A 19,621-nucleotide genomic window follows, 5' to 3' on the forward strand; every position below is an offset into this window, starting at 1 on the left:
CATCCAGTTTACCGGTTCTAATGTTCGTCTCATCAAGAAGTACGCGCCTAGCTAATACATCTTGGATTATCCACAGCTCAGTCAGGTTGACACACAAAATTAGCCCTGTCAATTTACCAATACAACTTCTGTGCCTAACCATGCCTTCTGTGCCTAAATCAACCATGCACCACCCATCCTGGTGGCTCCACCCCCATTCTTTAGGTTATTCTGCCCTGTGTCTGTAAGTCCTCCCTACAACAGTGAGAAAACTGGCCCCCAACATTGACGGCCTATATACTTGGCTATCAAGTTCTAAAATACATGCCCAGTGGAGTCAGGATTATTGACCCAGACCCCTGTGAGAAGCAATAGCTTAATCAATTAGATTAAATGCAGCTTCTGTTGTTTTGGGTCTTAGAGATTCACAGATTCCCGAAAGTATTTGGTTCAACATGTTGTTCCCCCACCGTCTCAAGTGAGGCTGTTCCTGCATCTGCCACACAGCTGGGTTCTCTGTTACAATCTGCATTCCCTCCTAGAATACATGACCTCCCAGGTGGTTTTCAAAAATTTTGCATGCAATTGTACTCTTCATCATATAAAATTCTATGTGTTTGACAAGTGTACATTTTAATGTATTATGACAGTATCTTACAATAAAGACGCATGGTTCTAACATATTCGCTCTGCTTCACCTATAAATTACCTCCACCCATGACCCAAACTCCATGTCCCTAACGCTGTTTTACTGTCCTTTCTAGCATGCCATTGTTATCAGTCAGGGTTTCATTGCTGTGACAAAGACCCCAGGAGACACAACATGAGGAAGGAAGAACTCATTTGGACTCACGGTTTCAGAGGTGTTAGTTCATGGTCACTTTGGATCCATCATTTCTGAACCTGTGCTGAGGTAGAGCATCCAGGCAAAGACTGTGGCAGAGGAGGATAGTCCTGCATCTACGGCAGCCGGGAAGCAGGCAGAGAGGCAGAGGCTGGGACGAGATAACCTTCGAAGGAAATCTGTGGCCTACTCACTCCAACTTCCCTTCTGAGTTGCTACCACCTCTCGGTAGAGCCTTCCTGTTAGGAATGCAACAATAATCCATCCACTGATTATGTCATAGCCTTCAGGATCCAGTCATCTCCCCAGATCTCCACCCCAAAACATTGCAACTGGGACTAGGCCTTCACGACATTTTATATCCAACCCGTGTTAGTCATAAAAATTAGAAGCACATAATTGTCTTTTTCCTTTTGAATCCAGTAATGCGAATCTGGCCCTTTGAGGTTTAATAGCTCATTTATTTTAATTGTGACATAATTCTTCCTTTTGTGGTGGTGTCTTCACCTGTTGAAGGGCATTTTGGTTCCAGTTTCTGGAGACTATGGCTAAAAACCTCTCTAAACACCCACATGTAAGTTTTTACAGGAACGCAATTTTCAGATCAGTTCATTGTTGGCTTATGCGCTAAGTCTGTGTTTAACAAGACACTGCCAAACTGTCTTCCAAGGTGAAGGTCTCATCTTGCATTTCACCTGATCAATGAACAAGACTTGCTGTCACTCTGACTTTAGTCGGTGTAACAAGGGGAATGTGGTGGTGTCCCTTCATCTTACTTTGTGAGTCTCTGGTGACCAGTGATGCCGTAATGTTTTTACAGGCTGATTTTTCACTTACGGAGAGGTATCTTTTGCTCAGTTCAGTGTGTGTGTGTGTGTGTGTGTGTGTGTGTGTGTGTGTGTGTGAGTGTGTGTGAGTGTGTGTGTGTAGTATTGGGGTGGCAGGGGATGGTTAGGCTTTAGGCACATTCTGGAGGTTCAGCTATTTGTGTTTTGCAATTTTTTTCTCCCAGTCAGTGATTTGACTTGTGATTCTCCTAACAGAATCTTTCATAGAGAAAAGGGTGTTCATGTGAATACAGCCTCAGGTATCCTCCTTTCCTTCCTGGGATTGTAGTGTGGTACCCAAAATTTCAAAGTAGACATGTTGACTTGCTTCTGTGATCCCAGCTGCTCAGAAGAGGGTGCCAGAAGGATTACTTAAACCCAGGGGTTTGAGGCCAGCCTGGGTAATATAGTGAGACCTCTTCAAGGAAAGGAAAAAATAGGACCAGCAGGGTGATTCAGCTGGTAAAGGAGCTTGCTGTATAAACCTGATGATCTGAATTCAGTCCCCAAATCCCATGGTGGTAGGAGAGAACTGACCACTGAAAAATGTCCTCTAATCTCTATGTGGGCACTGTGTCATGCATATGTGCATGTACATGCACACACACACACACACACACACACACACACTTAATATAAATATAAGGGCTGGAGAAATGGCCCATTGGTTGAGAGCCCTCACTGACTGCTCTTCTAGAGGACCTGGGTTCAATCTCCAGCATCCACATAGCAGCTCACAACTGTCAGTTCATGAGCATAGGCTGTCTTTATATTTATTCTCTAGTTAGATTATTTTCAGACTTTTGTAGTCTTCCTTATATAGGTCCTGTTAGGTTTATAGCTGAACATGTTTCTGCTATTGAACATTATATGATTTCAGAATTCAAATGCTAAGATGTCATTAGTGATACATGTAAGTTATTGACTTCTGCAGACAAACTCTGCATCCTATAACTTTGCCACAGTAATTTGCTAATATTCCGTCTCTTTTAATGTTTTGAGAGTTCCTACATAGACAGCCATGCTATCTGTAAATGAAGATGGTTTTATTCCTTCCCAGCTTATATACATATCTTCCCTTTTCTTGTGAGCTTGGGTGTATTATCTAGAACCCCCCCAGAGCTGTGTAGGAGTTGTGAGGAGGGGCATCTTTGCCCTTCCTCAGTCTGAGGGGAGAACATTTATTTATTTTAACCATTGAGTATGATGTTAGCTATATGGCTTCTTTTTAAAAGTCAAAGTTCTTTTTTGTTTATTAGTTTCTTTAAAATAAACAAAGAGTGAATGTTCAATTTTGCCAGATGTTCTTGGAAACCTAGGGTTTTATGTGCACTGGTACCCACAGAGCCACACCCACAACTAGTGCTTTCTCGTTTTGAAAGGACTTTCATTATTGATTTAATTTCTCTAGTGGATATAAATCTGCTCAGATTGTCTGATCTTCGTTGAGCCTTGGCAATTCACATCTCTCAAAGTATTTGTCTATTTCACCTCTACGTAGTCGTCAAGTTTCTGGTCACAGACTTTTTAGTATGATTTTCTTTTATTATTCTTTTGATGACCATAGGATTGGTAGTGATGACTCCTTCGTTTCTGATGTTGATAGTCTGTCTCTCTCTTTTTCTTGGTTAGTCTTCATGGAACCGTATTGATCTTTCCTAAGGAGCAGGACTTGGGTTTGTAAATTCTTCTGTTTCTCACCTTCAGTTTCGCTTATTTTGGAAGCTTTTGAGGAAGAAAATTTTGTCTTATACTTGTGTTTAGATTTAAATGTATCTTCTTTCACTAATTTTTAAAGTCGAAAGTGAAATTTTTGATATTTTAGATCTGTTTTTCTTAGTGTGTGTACCCAATACTATAACTTTCCCTCCACACACAACTTGTGCTACATCCCACAGGTTTTGATAAGTTGTGCTTCATTTTAATTTGGTTAAAAATATATAATATTTACTTTGAGATTTCTTCTTTGACCCGTGTGTTATTCAGAGCTGTGTTGCTCAATTTCCAAGTACTTCAGAACAATCTGTCTTATTGATTTCTCGTTCAGCTATATTGTGGTCTGAGCCCAGCCACCTGTTCTTTCTATTCTTTAACTTTAGGCTTTGTGGCCCAGAATGTGCCCTATCCTGACGACCACGTGAGGCCAAGGAGAATGTGCATATTGCTGTCGTTGAAACTGCTGATGGGTCCTGATGACATCTGCTTGATTGATGGTGCTGTTGAGTTCAACTATTTTATTACTGATTTTCTGCCTACTTGATCTATCAATTACCGAAGGAGGAGAGTTGAAGCCTCGGATGATAACAGTGGGGTTTTCCGGCTTTCCTGGCAGTTCTATTGGATTTTGGATGACATATTTTGATGCAGTATTGTAAGGTACATCTATATAAAGAGCTGTTCTATCTTCTTTGGTTTTGAGTATTTTTATATGATTCAATTTTCTTTCCTCTCAACATATCAATTTCACTTCTCTTAAAAATGTTTTAGTGTTTTCCCTGGAGTTTTCAATATGCATTTCTGTCTAGTCTGAGCCCGTACTCAAAAGTACCATGTTGTGTTATAATTAGCGGAGGTAGCTCACGTGAGAGTACTCCCGGTGCCTCCCTTCTGTCCCTGTTATTGTGCTGCTGTCACTTGAGACGCCCATCCATGTACCAGAATCGTCTAACGCACGGTTACCATTACACAGTCCTCATGGATGCGCTTCCTTTTCCTTCATAGGTTTAGGAAATCTATATGTCTGTCTGTCGTTTTCATTCCTTCCTTTTTTTCTTCCTTCCTTCCTTTTCTATCTGAGACTTGCCTCAGGGCCTTGTACATGCAAAACAATTGTTTTACCAAGGAGCTACCTCCCCAGTGATTTCCCTCACTTTTTGATTGAGGAAGTCTATATTTTTTTCTTACTTTTAAGGATACTTTCATTAGAGAAGGGGGGGAGCCCTTCTCAGTGTTATAACTGCAAAATGTCTGCTTTATTGTAAGTTTGATCATTGTCCTCCAGTAACCACTATCTCTCCTGATTATGTTTTTTTTTCTCAATATTATCATATTTTGTAATTTTTTGTTGAAAGTAGGACATAGTGTATCATATTAGAGGAGCTGAGGCTCTATGCTAGCCTGGGTGGAATTTGGCTGTAGCTAACATTTGCTGTAACTGCGGGTCTCCGAATCAGTTCCTTTCAGTGACCTAGTTTTTGACTCTCTTTGGCTTTTTCTTCTCTATGGTCTGAGTCTTGGAGCTGTTACAGATGTAACCTATTGTTACTCTACGGGAGCCCTCTTGATGCAGTGGTAAGATATGAAGTGAGGGTGATAACGTACAGGGTTGTATAGTACTCCAAGCCTTGTTTTTTTGGGGGGCTTCGGTCCCTGAGCTGTGGCCTTCACACTGCCTCCTTTAGGGGATGTGGAAATCTAGCTGGGGTAGTAGTCCCCTCCTATCAGATGGAGCGCCGATTGGGTCTTTTCCACAGAATACCCACCCTTTGATGAGGAGAACTCTCTGGATGTGTTTCACCATAGCTAGCTTTCCTCTACTTCTATGGAGGAAAACATGAGATTTCTTTTCCTCTTGATGTCTCTCTCTATGATGGGGTTTTAGGAGGCAGAGCCATTGCAAATACAAGGTACCTGACTGAGCCTGCATCTCTGAGGCATTTTGTGGTCACCTCTGGTTGGCCATCTACCTCCACCAGTCCACTGAAGTTACATTTATGGGTTCCAGCTTCCAGACTGGGTGAGCTGATATTGGTAGTGATTCTGTATTCCTCTGTGCTTCGGAGTTCATGTTGGCGATTTATCCTCAAACCTTATTTCTCTAGTGGATGTCAGACTTCAGTTTGTTTAAACCCAAGTCTTGTACTTGCTCAGAAAAGGTTCTGTCATGGAGGTCATACCCCAGTCCTATTTAACATTTTTTTTTGTTATGAGGATGGATGTGCTATCATTCATGTTAAATAGAAGAATGCAAATCTCTAATAGGTTTTATTTTTTAATAAGTTGAGAAATTCTGTATTTATTTTAGCAACTCCCCCCATAGCTGCTAGTTTATCTGGGTATAAAATTCAATACTGTCAACTCTTTTGTTGAACAGTTTGAAACTATTACCTCACTATGTTCTTAGCATCCATTGTTCTTAGCATCCATCTCAACTTTGTTCTCACTCTGCTACCCATCCTCTGTAAATTATCTCTCTTTTCTTCTGGAAGTCTTTAAGAGGTTCCCCCCTTTTATATTTTATAGATTTTTCTAAGATATGACACTAGGTATAACATTTTCTTCACTTGATCTATTTTTTATATAATGAATCATATTTCCTTTGTGAAAAGTCTCAGTTCTGATAGCTTTGTTGAAGTGTGTGTGTGTGTGTGTGTGTGTATGTGTGTGTTTCCATGGGCACATGCATGTGTGGAGACCAGAGGTGGACACTGGGTATTTTCTTCATCTGCTCTCCACTTTATTTTGCGATAGCATCTCTCATGAAATTGGTGCTTATCAGTTCAGCTCTGCTGACTGGCACCCTCCTGTCTTTGCCCCCATTGGTACTGTAATCATAGGCTTATACTTTTGTGCTTAGTTTTTATGTGGATGTTGTGGATCCGAACTCAGTTCCTCAAGTTTGAGTGGCAAGCACTTTACTGATTGAGCCATCTTCTCAGCCCTGTTCTGTTGTGTGTCTATCACGCTCATTCTTCTCTGCAAAGGCATGAGATGATACCTGTTTCCCAGTCTCTCCTCCATGTCCCCACACTGCCCTTTTATACTCTCAGATCTGTTTGTTTTGTTCTTGGGCAGTTATTCTTCATCTTTCACTTGATCTCTCTTTGCCGGTCTCCGTTCTAGAATTCATCCCATTAAGCTATTTTTATTAATGAGAATTTTTCTTTCCTCCTGAGCCAAAAATTTTCCTCCAGTCCTGGTGAGTCCTCTGAGGACACTGATTCAAATCTGCTTCCAAAAATTCCTTGAAGCCAGAGATGACAGCTTGTCTTTTTCTTTAGATTAAACACCAAAACTAAATGTAAGTAGGTCACGATGGGCGCTGTGATTCACCATGGAGCGACCTCTTGCAATACAGTGATGGGGAGTGGGCAAAGCAGATCAATATCTAACTTTTAATCAGTACCTCTCCAGATGTTTGCCTGCTTTGGTGTTGAGCATGGAATGAGAGTCTCCTGCAAGCAGAGGGCAAGGAATGCATTCTCTGTTAATTGCCTCCCTGTTTATCAAGTGTATCATGTTTAAATAAAACCGCAAATATGAAAACTTTAACTTCTGTGATCCCTGTGTGAACAGGGACTACCTCCTGGCATCTGACCGAAGAGATTTAATAGGGGTGGATGGAAACTCCCCCTGGGGTATGTAAATTAACCCTGTGTGATTCATGTGGGTTTCATTTGTTTATTAAACAATACTTCATTGTATGTTCACTGTGTTGATATCCTTCCAAGTACTGGGGCTATACTGGGATCAAGACATGGCTTCTACTTTGAAGGATCTTAGAGATGAATGTGCGTGGGAGAACAGATAAGTCCAGGGCACCAGACAATGTGACGAGCGCTGTGGAAGGGGTCCTGTGGGGTAAGACATGGACCAAGCTGTGGGCATAGAGGGTGCCTTCGCTATGAAAGAGGCATCTGGTCTGCTCTCTGAGGCTTAAGGAGCAATCAGCCATGGGCAGTGCATAGGAGTGCTCCCAAAAGAACAAGCGTGTGCAAAACCCTGCGTGTGAAGTCTAGATGCCATTTAAAGGACTGAACAAGATGAAGAAGTTAACATTCCCAGAGAAGAGGGGAGGGAGTTGAGGCCAGAAAGTATGCTGGGACTGGGACTTGGGAGAGTTGTAAGCTGTCTGAACACCTCCAGAGACTGGAGAGCTGCCGAAGAGGTAAAAGGCAGGGAGTGTAAGGGCTGGATTTGTTTTTTGACAGGTCCCTCAGTCTGCTGTGGATGGCTGAAATGACAAAAATGTGCTAATTACGGAGGTGTGGATGGGGCTGGGTTTGTGAGGCCGAAACAGGAGCCAAGAGGACTTCCAGACTCCAGGCTTGGAGGTGGAGTGGGGAGTGCGTTGTGTTCGGTGAGGATGAGCATGGATTTATTTATTTATAGAGAATGAGGTCTTGTAGCCCTGTTTGTCTTGGGACTCACTCTATAGACCAGGCTGGCCTTGAACTCACAGAGATCCACTTGCTTCTCTTTCAAGTGCTGTGATTAAAGGCGTGCATCACTATGCCCAGCCTGAGCATGAATTTTTTTTTTTTTTTTTTTTTTTTTAAAGTGCAGGCCTGTGGAACATCCAAGTGGAGCTGTACAGAAGGAGTAGAATTTATGGAGCCTGGAGAGCTGACTCAGCAATTAACAACAGTCCAAGCTCTTTCAGAGGATCTTAGTTTGTCAGCCTCCATGTAGGCAGCTCACAACTCCCTGTAACTCCAGACCCAGGGGATCTAATGCTCTCTAGAGATCTCTGCAGGTACCTGCACTTATGCACATACCCACATACAGGCATACAAACATATTCTTAATTAAAAAGAAAAGAAATTGTTTTTAAAAAGAGAGTGAGTTGGTTTATAGAGATGGAATTCAGGGGAATCATCTGGAGTTATTGTAATCAGTAATCATACATTTACGTAGCTCTGAAATTCTACATTGGTGGCAGGGGATATCCATCAGAACGTCTTGTGCAGAATCTTCTAGAATTACCCCCAAGGTCTGTCCACTTGAGTGTGCCTCAGGAATTACGTCTTTTCTCTCTCTATCCCTCAATTCTCAATGTAATGCTAGCTTCCTGCTGAGCCACTGCTCCTGGCGGTCTGTTTGTCTGTGCTAGCATGGGAGGAAGATACTTGAGATGGTGATCATGGAGAGTGTAGGGAGAAGAAGGGGTGGGGACCCCCTGAAGACCCCTCTGAGATTCCACCCAGCACTTTAGCGGCAATTCACCTGTGTGAAATGGGTTGTGTGGGTGTTGGCAGGCCCTCTGTGCAGAGTTGTGTCGGGTTTGCCTCAGCTCTGACGGCTTCTATTGCTTTCCTGACCAGAGGTGGGAGGAAGAGGTGGCTGCATTGGCTGTTTTCCCCATCACTGTAACAGAGTACCTGACCAAGAAAAGGATCTTAAAGGAGGAGTATGTATTTGGGCTTATGCTTTAAGGATCTAGCCTGTCATAGAGCCGGGCAGGGCAGTGAGCACAGGAGGCAACTGGCTTCATTGTGCCTGTAGTCAGGACGTGGGCATGAAATAGGACTTGGCTATCATACCTCAGGGCACTCTCTCAATCACTACCTTCTTCAAGCAAGCAAGGGTCGGTGTCCTAAAGGTCCCACCACCTGCTAAAACAGCAGCACCAGGTAGGGACCACGTGCCTGAGCACATGAGCCTGCAGGGGTATTCCATATTCAAATCCCAACAGCAGCCTTAGGTCTCTATTTTATCTGGTTCCCAGTGACTTCTGCTTCCCATGTTTGTTGATTTGCTCACTGTGGTTATTTTGGTAGCACCAATGGCCCAGCCAATAACTTCCAGATAGCTAACCCTTTTGTTTTCACACTTCATAATTCACTCCTATTGGGACTTTGAGCTTGACTGCATGACTTGCTATGACCAATGTGATGTGTGTAGAGGACACAGCTTCCTGCAGTCTCTCACACCTCAGTGTTTCCTGGAACAACAACTTACTCGGACTAGCCTCTCTCCTGGGTGGCTAATACTGATGGGAAGATGCTTGGGTTAATCTAATAGAGGAGACACTGGAAGAGAAGTGTTTTTGTTCTAGGTAAGGCCCTCTTAAACCAGGGTGCCCTCAGCTCACTTCTAGTTCATAGGAGACACATGAGCAAACCCAGTCCATGCCAGTCAGCCTGGCCCAGAATGGCAGAGCACAGATCAAAACCCATAGAAAACCTAGATGATCTATAGACTTTTTTAAAAAAAGCTGCTAAGATTTAGAGTGTTTTGTTATGCGGCAGGAGCTAGCTAGCTGATACAGAACTTGTAGCTAGTTTGGTGCTCAAATATGCAGTAAAGTTCTGTAGGTCACCTACTTTAACTCTATGAGTTGTGGAGAGCCATATAACGCCCTTTTGGTGTGACCAAGAGTTTACTTCTCCGTCATTGTCCATAACTTCACATTCTTGCTGGGACTAGGGTTTTCCTTACACGCCATTGGCTTGACTGTGCTCCTGGCCCCATTAGGTTCTTTTTGGCCTTTCACTTGCTGGCTCCTTCTTCAACTAGATGGATCTCTTGGAACTACTGTACCTCATCTAGAGATTTCTTGTCACCCAGGGTTGACTGTGCCACATGGGACCTGCGTAGGCGTGTTGACCCTAAGTACTCAAACACTGATGGCCCTCCTTCAGATACGGTGTTGAAAACTGGTTGAAGGACTGTCCTTTGCAAGGCTACCTTAGACTTAAACAGCAGCAGACTTAGGTCACCAGTGTTCTGGAGGTTAGGGCCCCGAGGTCAAGGTGTTAGGGGGCAGGTTTCTTCTAAGGTGTCTTTGGCTTGTAGACGGCACAAGAAAATGTGGCTCTCTGGGGGCCAATTCCAGGGATGCTGGCAGAGGAGACTATGTCCTGGATGCGGAAACCGCTCTTCCTTGTAGAAGTTTAGAGTCCAGGTGCCATGCGCGTGAAGACGGCACAGTGATGGGCAAGCAGTACCCCTGTCAGCCCAAGGAACACAGGACTCTCTGAGGAGGAAGTCACACCCCGAGAATAGTCTTGCATTTCAGAAAGTGCTTTGGAATGAGGCAGGGGGATTTGCTGAGCCATGTCTTCAGTGGTTTCTAATCACAGCTTTCAGAAGTCATCCAGCCTCTCTGGTCTCTCCTTCCCTGGAGAACAGGGAAAGTGTATGGGACGGCAGTGCCGAGGTCTGTGCTCGGGGAACATCATGTACTCCGGTATATGTGCTAACTCAGAGGTAGAAGACCCCAGGATAGGGAGATAGGAGGGCTTGTGGGAAACTCTGGAAGATTCAGACAACTCAGGGAGTGGCTGAATAACATTAGTCTGAAAGCCTATTCACGAATATCTCATGAAGCGCCCCCTACATCCATGTACTTGTGTGCGTATATGCATACATGTTTACACAGAAGGATGCACAAACCGCATAAAGCTCTATGGGCACACACATATGTGAATACAGTGTACACATCTCCACGTACATGGGAACTCATATGTCCCCAGACTTCACTACTGATATACACATAAGCACAAAGTTCATGTGCACCCCCTGCAAGTATGCAAGTATACAAACACACACATACACAAGCATACAAGCACAAACACATAACCTTCCAGTCCCAGTTCACAGTCGCCGCTTCCCTTCATAAAACAAAACTCCGAACTCATCACAATGTAGTCTCCAACCCCTGGTCTTTCTCCCTCCCTTTATATATCCAAAATTAAATATGACGACGACAAGGGGAAGACCTAAGCTCGGAGCAGAGAGCCACACATACCGATTGCAATCATCACACAATGGTGCTGGTTGAAAGGAATGGATGTTGAGCATTGAATGTTAAAAATTGTGTTGAATTAGATAAGAAAATCCCGTGTAGACTTTGTTAATGATTCATAATCAGCTAATAAGCTCATCTTGAGGAGAATAATGATCCACGGACCTGTTGGCTCGTTTATCACTGTGTTTTACAACATTGGCAAAGAAACTAATTAAATCCCCGCATCATTACAGAGAATCCCTTTTAATAGAGATACAACGATGCACTAGAGGCTACAGATTACACTGCAAATTGTACCAGGAGATTTTGGACAGCGGGTTTTAATTAACATGTGAGCCAGAAGCGGCTCGTTTAAATAATAACCGGGGCTGGAACCATCTGTAAATCCGAGCCAGCCAGCAGGAGGAGGTGGGGAACCGAGACCTGGGAGGCAAGGAGAGTGTTGGCTGGGAGCTAGGAAGTATTAAAGTCAGGGCACCAGGGGACATGAGAGAAACCGAGGCAAGGCTCAACTTTAGATGGGGAGGTGCAAACAGGACAGGAGCTGGACCGCATCAGGGTCAAGAATCAGCAGAGTTGAATGAACCCATCTATAGCTGGGGGATTTGAAAACTGGGATCACACCCATTATGACGGAAGTGCCTGGTGGGTTCCTGTGAAGCCACTCCCTTTCCATGTGACAACAGAATGTAGAGAGGTCGCGCTATGAATGAGCACCCCTGCAGACGGACAGGTGGACGGGCATGACTGTCTGGGGCAGGTTCTCTGTCTGAATAGTGTCTGATTTAGCAAGTTGCTGAGACTTGCCAGCTGAGGAGGTGCTGTGACAGGGACTCACTGCTTTGGTTTCCCCTTCATAGTGGGAGCACAACTTAAAGGGGCACAGTCATTGTACCTTTGAGTAACCGGACTCCAAGACTCTTCTGTGGTCTGGCTTTCAAATGGGAACTTCAGGCTGACAGCCAACTGGAACATACACTAAAGGCCAAGTGTGCACGAAGGTAGCTGGGCAAGGAACAGAGCAGGAAGCTGCTGGCCGTGCGTGGCTTGTGCCTTGTCAGGAGCCATTTCCCCTCTAACAATCATTACAGGAACCATCACCCTAGGGGGTCTGCAGAGAACCCCACACCCAATTAACTTATCAATTAGCGGAACCTGCCTCACATTCCAGCTATCCAGGGAACCAGGTGTGGCAACTTGTGACTTCTGTCCTAACCGTCCGAAAGTAACCTAGCTACGTGACCGGAACCACGCGGCCTGCGAGATCCCGTACCCTGCCCCCCATTCCTTACCATATATAAACTGTAACCCATCCCTAATAAACGGAGGCTTTGACAAAAATGCTTGGCCTCCTTCTTCTGTCTTAGCTCATTCCCTTCCAGGTAGCGCCCCTCCGAGACCCTGGAGTAACTTGATTGCGGGGTGGGTTACAACCCCTAGACTGAGTAGCCCACCCCAACGCAATCCACAGTGCCTCCCTGGAAATGAGGCCAATTTCATGCCTCGAAGGCAAACATCTCCATGTAGGCTCCTCTCACTGAGGGATCTTCCTAGGGACACAGACTTGCTGGCTGCCTGGGTCACACAGCGGCTGATTGGCCTTGGTTTAGCTACGTGTCACTCATTCATCTTGGTAGTCCCCAAGCCTGAAAACTTATATATTCCCTCTTCAGGACCCTCACTTTCCTTCCCTGTGGCCTGGGCCACAGCCAGAGCCGTAGCCTCAAATGGGCCGTTCTCACAGTTGGGAGGAAAATCAAGGCAAGAGGTGGGAAGGAGTTCTCTCCAAGTTCATGTTCCTCTCTCAGAGAAAATAAGCTGAAAGTTTCTTCCACTGCACCTTGTATATTATTATTTTTTTTAAGATCAGCGGCAAAATGATTCATAAAACCTTGGAAACGGGTTTAGCGTAAAGCCTTAAAGAACAATAGCTCATTGTGCTCTGAGACTCCCACCTGAAGTTCCAGAGGCGTGACACAGGCTCCTGCGAGGGGAGCTGCACCCAACAGTCACTTCCCAGCCTGCACTATTCCTGGGCTCCCATGGCAACCCCAGGAGCAACAGCCTAGCACTCAGCTAACATCGCCAGGTGGCACCTAAGCCTGGGTCCAGGACTCAGGACCATCCCAGGCCTGGGGTGTTGTTTGCACGTGGGAGGACACTCCGAACACCACGCACACGAGCTTCCTCCGATACTCCCTGCCACCATGCATGCACACAGGTGCACCTACCTCTAATGATAATTCCTCTCTCTTTGCATCCCCTCGAAGCTGAAGCTCTGTACCCTTGGTCGTGCCTACTCCTCTTAGCCCCATCTGGCTTGGCAGTCACCTGCCTGATGCCCTTTTCCTCCTCCCTGTCCTTTCATCCAGTGTGTGACAGAGGATATAAATGATCAGATTGGAAGGAAGTCAGATGCCAGAGTTCCGTACCCTCTCTGTGGAGGGATGCATAGAGGAGGAAGGTGTCCGTTACTGCACACAGCAGTGTGGTCTGGTACCCAGAACTGGTTTTCTCTCTCTCAGGCATGCATCTCAACAGTGCATAAAATAAGGTCTCTTGTCACCTTTTCAGTTCCACTTTGAGACGCCTCAGCGGCTTCCCATGTGGTCCTCTGCTTCCCATCCAGCCCCCTTCAGCATCTCCTCCAGCTGCAGCAGCCGCGATCCTGTCACCCGCTTTCTGAGCTGTCAGAACCCCAGGCGCTGCCCAGGTAGTGAGTCACGTTCGAGAGTTTCAGCTCTGCGTGGGGAAATTGCTCGAGGTTAGCTGGTCTACCTCCCTCCCTCTGATCGGGAAAGAAAGGGAGGCCCCGGGAGGTGGAGAGGAGTGGATGAAGAATTTGATCAGTGGTCCAGCTCTTGGGAAAACAAAATATCTGGACTCAGAAACAGCTCTTGTGACAGTATCAAAAAGTGGAGGCAGAGGCAGGACGGGGAAGCTTTCATGTACACTGAGCTAAACCCTATTCAGGTGCTCATGAATCAGTGGCTCCTCCTACTCCCCCTAACAGTGCTGGGGATGACCTGTAATTCTGAGTAGCTACTTCTCCGCTTTGCAGTACAGGTGGGAAGCTGGTGATACTTTGTACTCTGGAGTCAGTGAGACCTGAGTTCAAATCCCAGAAGATCCACTAGAGTAGGCAGTGTGCTGGAGGTGGCTTGTAAGAACTTTGTAAGAACAAAGTGTAAGTACACTTTGGGAATTTGGCAAACCAGTCATTAGATACGGCCATTACTGAAGATTAACTTGTATAAAAATATAATTATATAAACTGTGTTCACAATCAACACTAAGGCAGTGCATGACTTTCTAATCATTTTACTACCGATTTCTGGAGCCAGCTTTCTGAATGCTGTTTCTGTTTTGTCTGCAGATAGAAAATGATACACCCCAGAAGCCGATGACACAGCTCCCTCCCTCCCTCCCTCCCTCCCTCCCTCCCTCCCTCCCTCCTTTCCTCTCTCCTTCCTTCCTTTCCTTTTGAGATCTGGTTGTTAAATGCCTTGTGGCTTGCTCTTACTCGTATGTGTTTCCGCTGGGAAGTTGTTCTTGTTTGCCGAGGAGGAAACAGCTTCACAGCAGAAAGTGGTGCCTTCAACTCACATCGCTGGCAGGATTTAAAGCCAGAGAAAAATTCCACTGTGTTTTAGGATTCCAAATTTGGTCCTTTCTATTTTTTCCAAATTGAAAGTTTTAACCTTTCGCGACATGATTGCCCTGCAATTTCTCTATGGGCCCTGACAGACAGGAAGTCTTCAGGGGAGCAACTTGGTTACCAGGGCTCAACCTGGCTGCTGTGGCATCCTAGCTGGTTGAAAGCTGGCGGGGAAGACAGAATCTCGGTGAGCCAGTGCACACTGCGGGAGGAAGGGACACCTGCCTGCCAGGGAAGGGGGATTTAAAGCCCACCTATGCGCTTCCACCTCTGCCAATGCTTGGGAGCCACCCAGAGCCTTAGGTTTCTCTCTGCGTGGCCGGGATGACACCACCACTCGCAGTGAACACTCGTTCTCAAAGCAGACAGGATAGAGCTGTACGCAACTTGGGAAAAAGGTTTATTTCCTTCCCTGCTTCCTTGTCCCTGCCCTCTTTTTTCCTGATGATGGTTTCTGGTCACCAGCCAGTCTGAGCACACCACTGTGACTAGAACGCTTCTCTCTGAAGAGGGTATCTTTTGTTTGGGGGCCAAGCCATCCATCCAGGGCTTTGTCACTGCTTGGGGAGCTTGGATCTTCCCACAGGGTTGGTGGGAGCCAGAGAGCTGCAGTGGATTCCAAAGGCATATGGAACTAAGGATATTGACACCCAAGGGTGCCTCGCCCAGAAGCCTGAGCCTTCGCAAACAAGAGCACCAGCTGTGGTAGCTTGGAGCTTTGGTTAAGGTCAAGTGACAAGCAGCAGACATGGGACTTGGTGAGGGAGACACAATTCAGGCTGATCCCTGTCTGCCACTGAGAAGAGAAATTTAGGAATGGGGGAAACTCAACTCTGGGGCGGAGCAGTCTGGTTAGCCCATAAGCTGAGTTGATCTTGAAACCCCAGCAGCCTTCCTCATAGCCTGCTGTTCGTCAAGTGCTTTTTGCCTACCTCCTTCCCATGTCTGCCTTCACCATCTCCCTTCTCTAGATTGACAATGTCAACCTCCATGCTCGAAGTCTTCTAACCCCTAAGCATCCTCTGCCCTGGACAGGGAGCTCCCTGCTAATCTTGGAAAGCCACTGGGTTGCTTCTTCTTGGGCAGAACAGACAGCTTTGCTGACTGTGTCTACTGAGTGGTTACCATGAGGCCCCAGTCAGGACTATCACGCATCCTTTTATCCTGAGTGATGTCTTTGACAGCCTGGTGTGACTGCTCCCTCTGACCTTCTGTGTCCTCCTCCAGGAGCTATCTCTTGGTCTTCTTGGAGAACAAAATAAGGACTGCCAAGGTCTTAGTTCCCTTCGGTTTCCCTGTCATAAACGCTGGGCAGAATCTCCTTTGTTCTAAGGCCCAACCCGCACCCGCTCTGTTATTCCAGTTTCACCTGACTCCTGATTCCGCTGAGACCTTCCGCCATCAGTCACCTCCCTTTCTTTCATTCCCCATCTTTCCTTTTTGGCTGACATCTTTCTAGAAACTTATAAATGTGCTCAGGTCCTCCTGACCCCCTTGAGTGACTGCTCTATCCGTCTCCATCACTCACTTGTCACCGCTGCCACTTCCTCACCACCCACTCCTTCCTTAATCCTCGTGCAATCTGGCTCCCGCCCCCACTTCTCTATGGAGACTGCTCTTCTAATTTCTCCAGCAGCAGCACCCCCTCTGGATTGAATGTGTTCCTAGCTCCTAGGAAGCACCAAGAGAGGGCAGGCTTCCCTCCTGGCACTGGCTAGGGCGCTGAGGAAGGTCAAAGCTGAGAGCAACAGAATCTGCAGCAGATTCGTTCACGGAGAGATTGGTTTTCAGATAGTTGACCTCTGTGTCCCAGGCCCAGGGACCTCTGTGTGACTCAATTGGGTTGCCGAGCAGACGCCCTCTCTCAGTCACCCCCCACACACCCCTGGCTCCCCATTGTCATCCCACCAGTTTGCTTCTCTTCAGGGCTGCCATCCACATGACCACACCCAGGACCAAACTGCCCATAGGCTCCTCACCAGCCCCTCTAGGGAAAATTGATTGGTGGAGCTGATCGCAGCCCTTCTGCTTTCGCATGAATAGCAGCTTCGCCTACTGAAGAGAACGAGGTGTTTCTCGGCCCTCTGGCCTATGGGTTCTGACCAGAACCATCTAATAGACCCAGAAAGTATGAAGGCTTGGGATCAAAATGGGATTTCCTGGGCTGGTTTTTTATGCAGTCGAAAAATGTGTGCTTTCACTTCTGTAAGACAATAGAATGTAATTTAATTTAAAACCATACATTTAGTTGTCTTTCTGCCGTTTGTGGTATGTTTTGTGTTTGATGGATCCTGGCTAGAGGATGAGTGAGCGGACAGACCTCTGAAGGACTGGGAGAGTATTGCCTACCTCAGAGACGTCTTTGCAAGTTCATCGGAAGCCAACTAACTCCCTTGCTCATGCCAAGTTCTGCCTGACACTGACGTTAACTACAGCTCTATTTTTGTGCCTAACACATAGGAAGACATGACCTTGAGGGATCAAAAAGTTTAAGGAAACCCAGGGCCCACAGGTGATTCATATTCCAATGCCTGGCGTGGTTCCCACTTGTCGTCTGTGTTCTCCTCTCTAGACAGTGACCACCAGTCCTTTCTACAATGCACAGAGGATGAGCCAGAGGCAGATTGGTAGATACACATCTTGCTCAGACATTCTTCAGCCGTTCCTCTCACTCAAGAGTGTCCTGGGGGAAGTCACAGAGCTAGCTTGCTGGCGGGCCAGGCTGGTGCCCATCTGAGTGTCCGGTCTCCTATGGAATCCCGCCGCGTCCTCCCACTGATTTGGCCGGGATCTTTATTGTCTGCTCAAATGTAATTAAAGCGTCCTCTGATGGTGCCAATTAAAGGCTCGGAGGGACAGGAGCGGGTGTTCACGGCATCACATGGTGCGGTGCGGTGAAGCTGTAAACATCCATTAGCCATTACAGTTCTCATTAGTCCTTGAAAAACAACTCATTAGTGTCCATAGAACTGACAGGTAAATACAGCTAATGGGCTAAATCTATCAATAAATTCATTGTGTGCAAAATCAGGGTTTCTGTCATTGTGCTGCTTGCGGTGACTAATCAGAAGGTTAAATACTCCTCCTGCAAAAATATATATAAGTTGCAAAGCACTTAGCCTGATAGACTGTGAAAAAAATGGCATGTGAGAAACTAATGAAGACATCAAAGGCTTTATTTATACGGAGGGTGGGTTCACTGTAAGTTCAGGTTGCTATGAACTGTCACAGCTGTTTAGCTGAGACTAAATTTTAGAAAGCATATTGATTTGTTTTAATTTAAACGGGGCAGTTTACAAAAGCGGCTTGAATCTGAAGTTATTCCAGAAATGACTGCCTAGTGTGTGGTAGGGGTGGGAGGCAAGAGTCTCAGTGTGCTTCTCCGGCAGCCCATGGGCCATCCCTAGCGGGGTTGCCTCCCCTCTGCTGTGCCAGCAGCAGGGAACGGTACATGGAAGGTTCACCCCTTCGCAGTGCTGATGGGGTGCAGGGAACCGGGGCAGGCGGGCTTCAGGTCCAGGGTCATCTGGGAATTTGGGGCAGAATCCTGGTCTCATAGATGGTTGCTTCCCACCTTTATGCTGTTCTTCCTCTCTGCAGAGAAACTGAGGTGCTCTTGAGGAGTGGGGGAGTCACCTACAGTTAAGGGTGATGTCACCGTGTATTTGCTCAGCCTCCCTACCCACAGCCTTCTCCTCCCCAGCTGTAGCCACTGTAATCCAGAACAGTCACTGCTCCCTGCACCGTCTATACAGTTGGCCTCCCCGTGGATCCCTATGCGTTGGGCCGCTGTCAAGTTCGGCTGTTTCCTTTCATCCAGGAAGCGCCCATCTCCAGAGGGCAGTTTCCCCAACCTTCTGCTAAAACGTTTCCCCTTTGACCTTGTTAGATGGAAGAAAGAGCATCCTTATCTCAAAAGGATGGGACTTGAGATGCAAGGTTATAAACTGGTGGTTGATGAGTTCCCGCTGACCCCTGCCTCAATTTGAATTTGTAATCTGCATAAAAATTGTCGAGATTTTGCACCAAAAAAATATGCCTTTCCAGCTGCTTTTGGGCAACCTGAGGCTCTGGTCACAGTGGGCTCTGTGGTTAGCCGGGCCCTACTGGGAAGGGCTGGGCATCTGTTGAAGCCTTTGAGTGGGACCCGTACTTTCCCCAACAGCCTCATGTCCTCTGCTCGCCCTCTATGCCGTAGGACAGGGCAGCACTGCTTTGATGGCCACAGTGAATGACACCGTATGCTGTCCCCTCCGTCCTGACTTCTGACAGACCGGGTAGTTCTGTGCCACCAGACACTAAGGGTGTGCTGGTGATGGGGAGGTGAATATTTGCTCTCACGGCATCGACTGCAAGGAAAGCAACTTAAAAAAAAAAAAAAACAAGAGCACAAACAAGGAAACGATATAAATTCAGACCACGCTCCAGTGCCTTGAGGAAGAGAGACAAGGTGGGTGTGTGGTTGCAAAAAGCCTTTCTGAGAAAGTGGAATCTGAGCTGGCAGCTGAGTGATGAGCCAGAGCCAGTAGCGGGATGAGCTAGGGAAACACGCGCTAAATATTAGCACCAAGAAGATCGGCACCCCAAACCAGCTCGGCAATTCTGAGGAAAAGGAAAGAGCCAGGCCAGCTAGAATGCAAATATCTGGAAAAGAACATTCCAGCCTGAAGCAACAGTGGGTATGCAGGCTCTTGGGAGGTGGAGAGACCAGGCTGGTTTGAGGGAACCAAGAGGGATGTGGATGGTGAAGAAAGAGGAGCAAAGAGAGGAGGATACCAGGAGAGAGGGGGGACACCAGGAGAGAGGGGGGACACCAGGAGAGAGGGGGGACACCAGGAGAG

The sequence above is a fragment of the Alexandromys fortis genome, unplaced genomic scaffold (assembly GCF_014885135.2).
Source record: "Alexandromys fortis isolate MF-2015 unplaced genomic scaffold, M_Fortis_MF-2015_v1.1 scaffold_122, whole genome shotgun sequence".
NCBI lineage: Eukaryota > Metazoa > Chordata > Mammalia > Rodentia > Cricetidae > Alexandromys > Alexandromys fortis.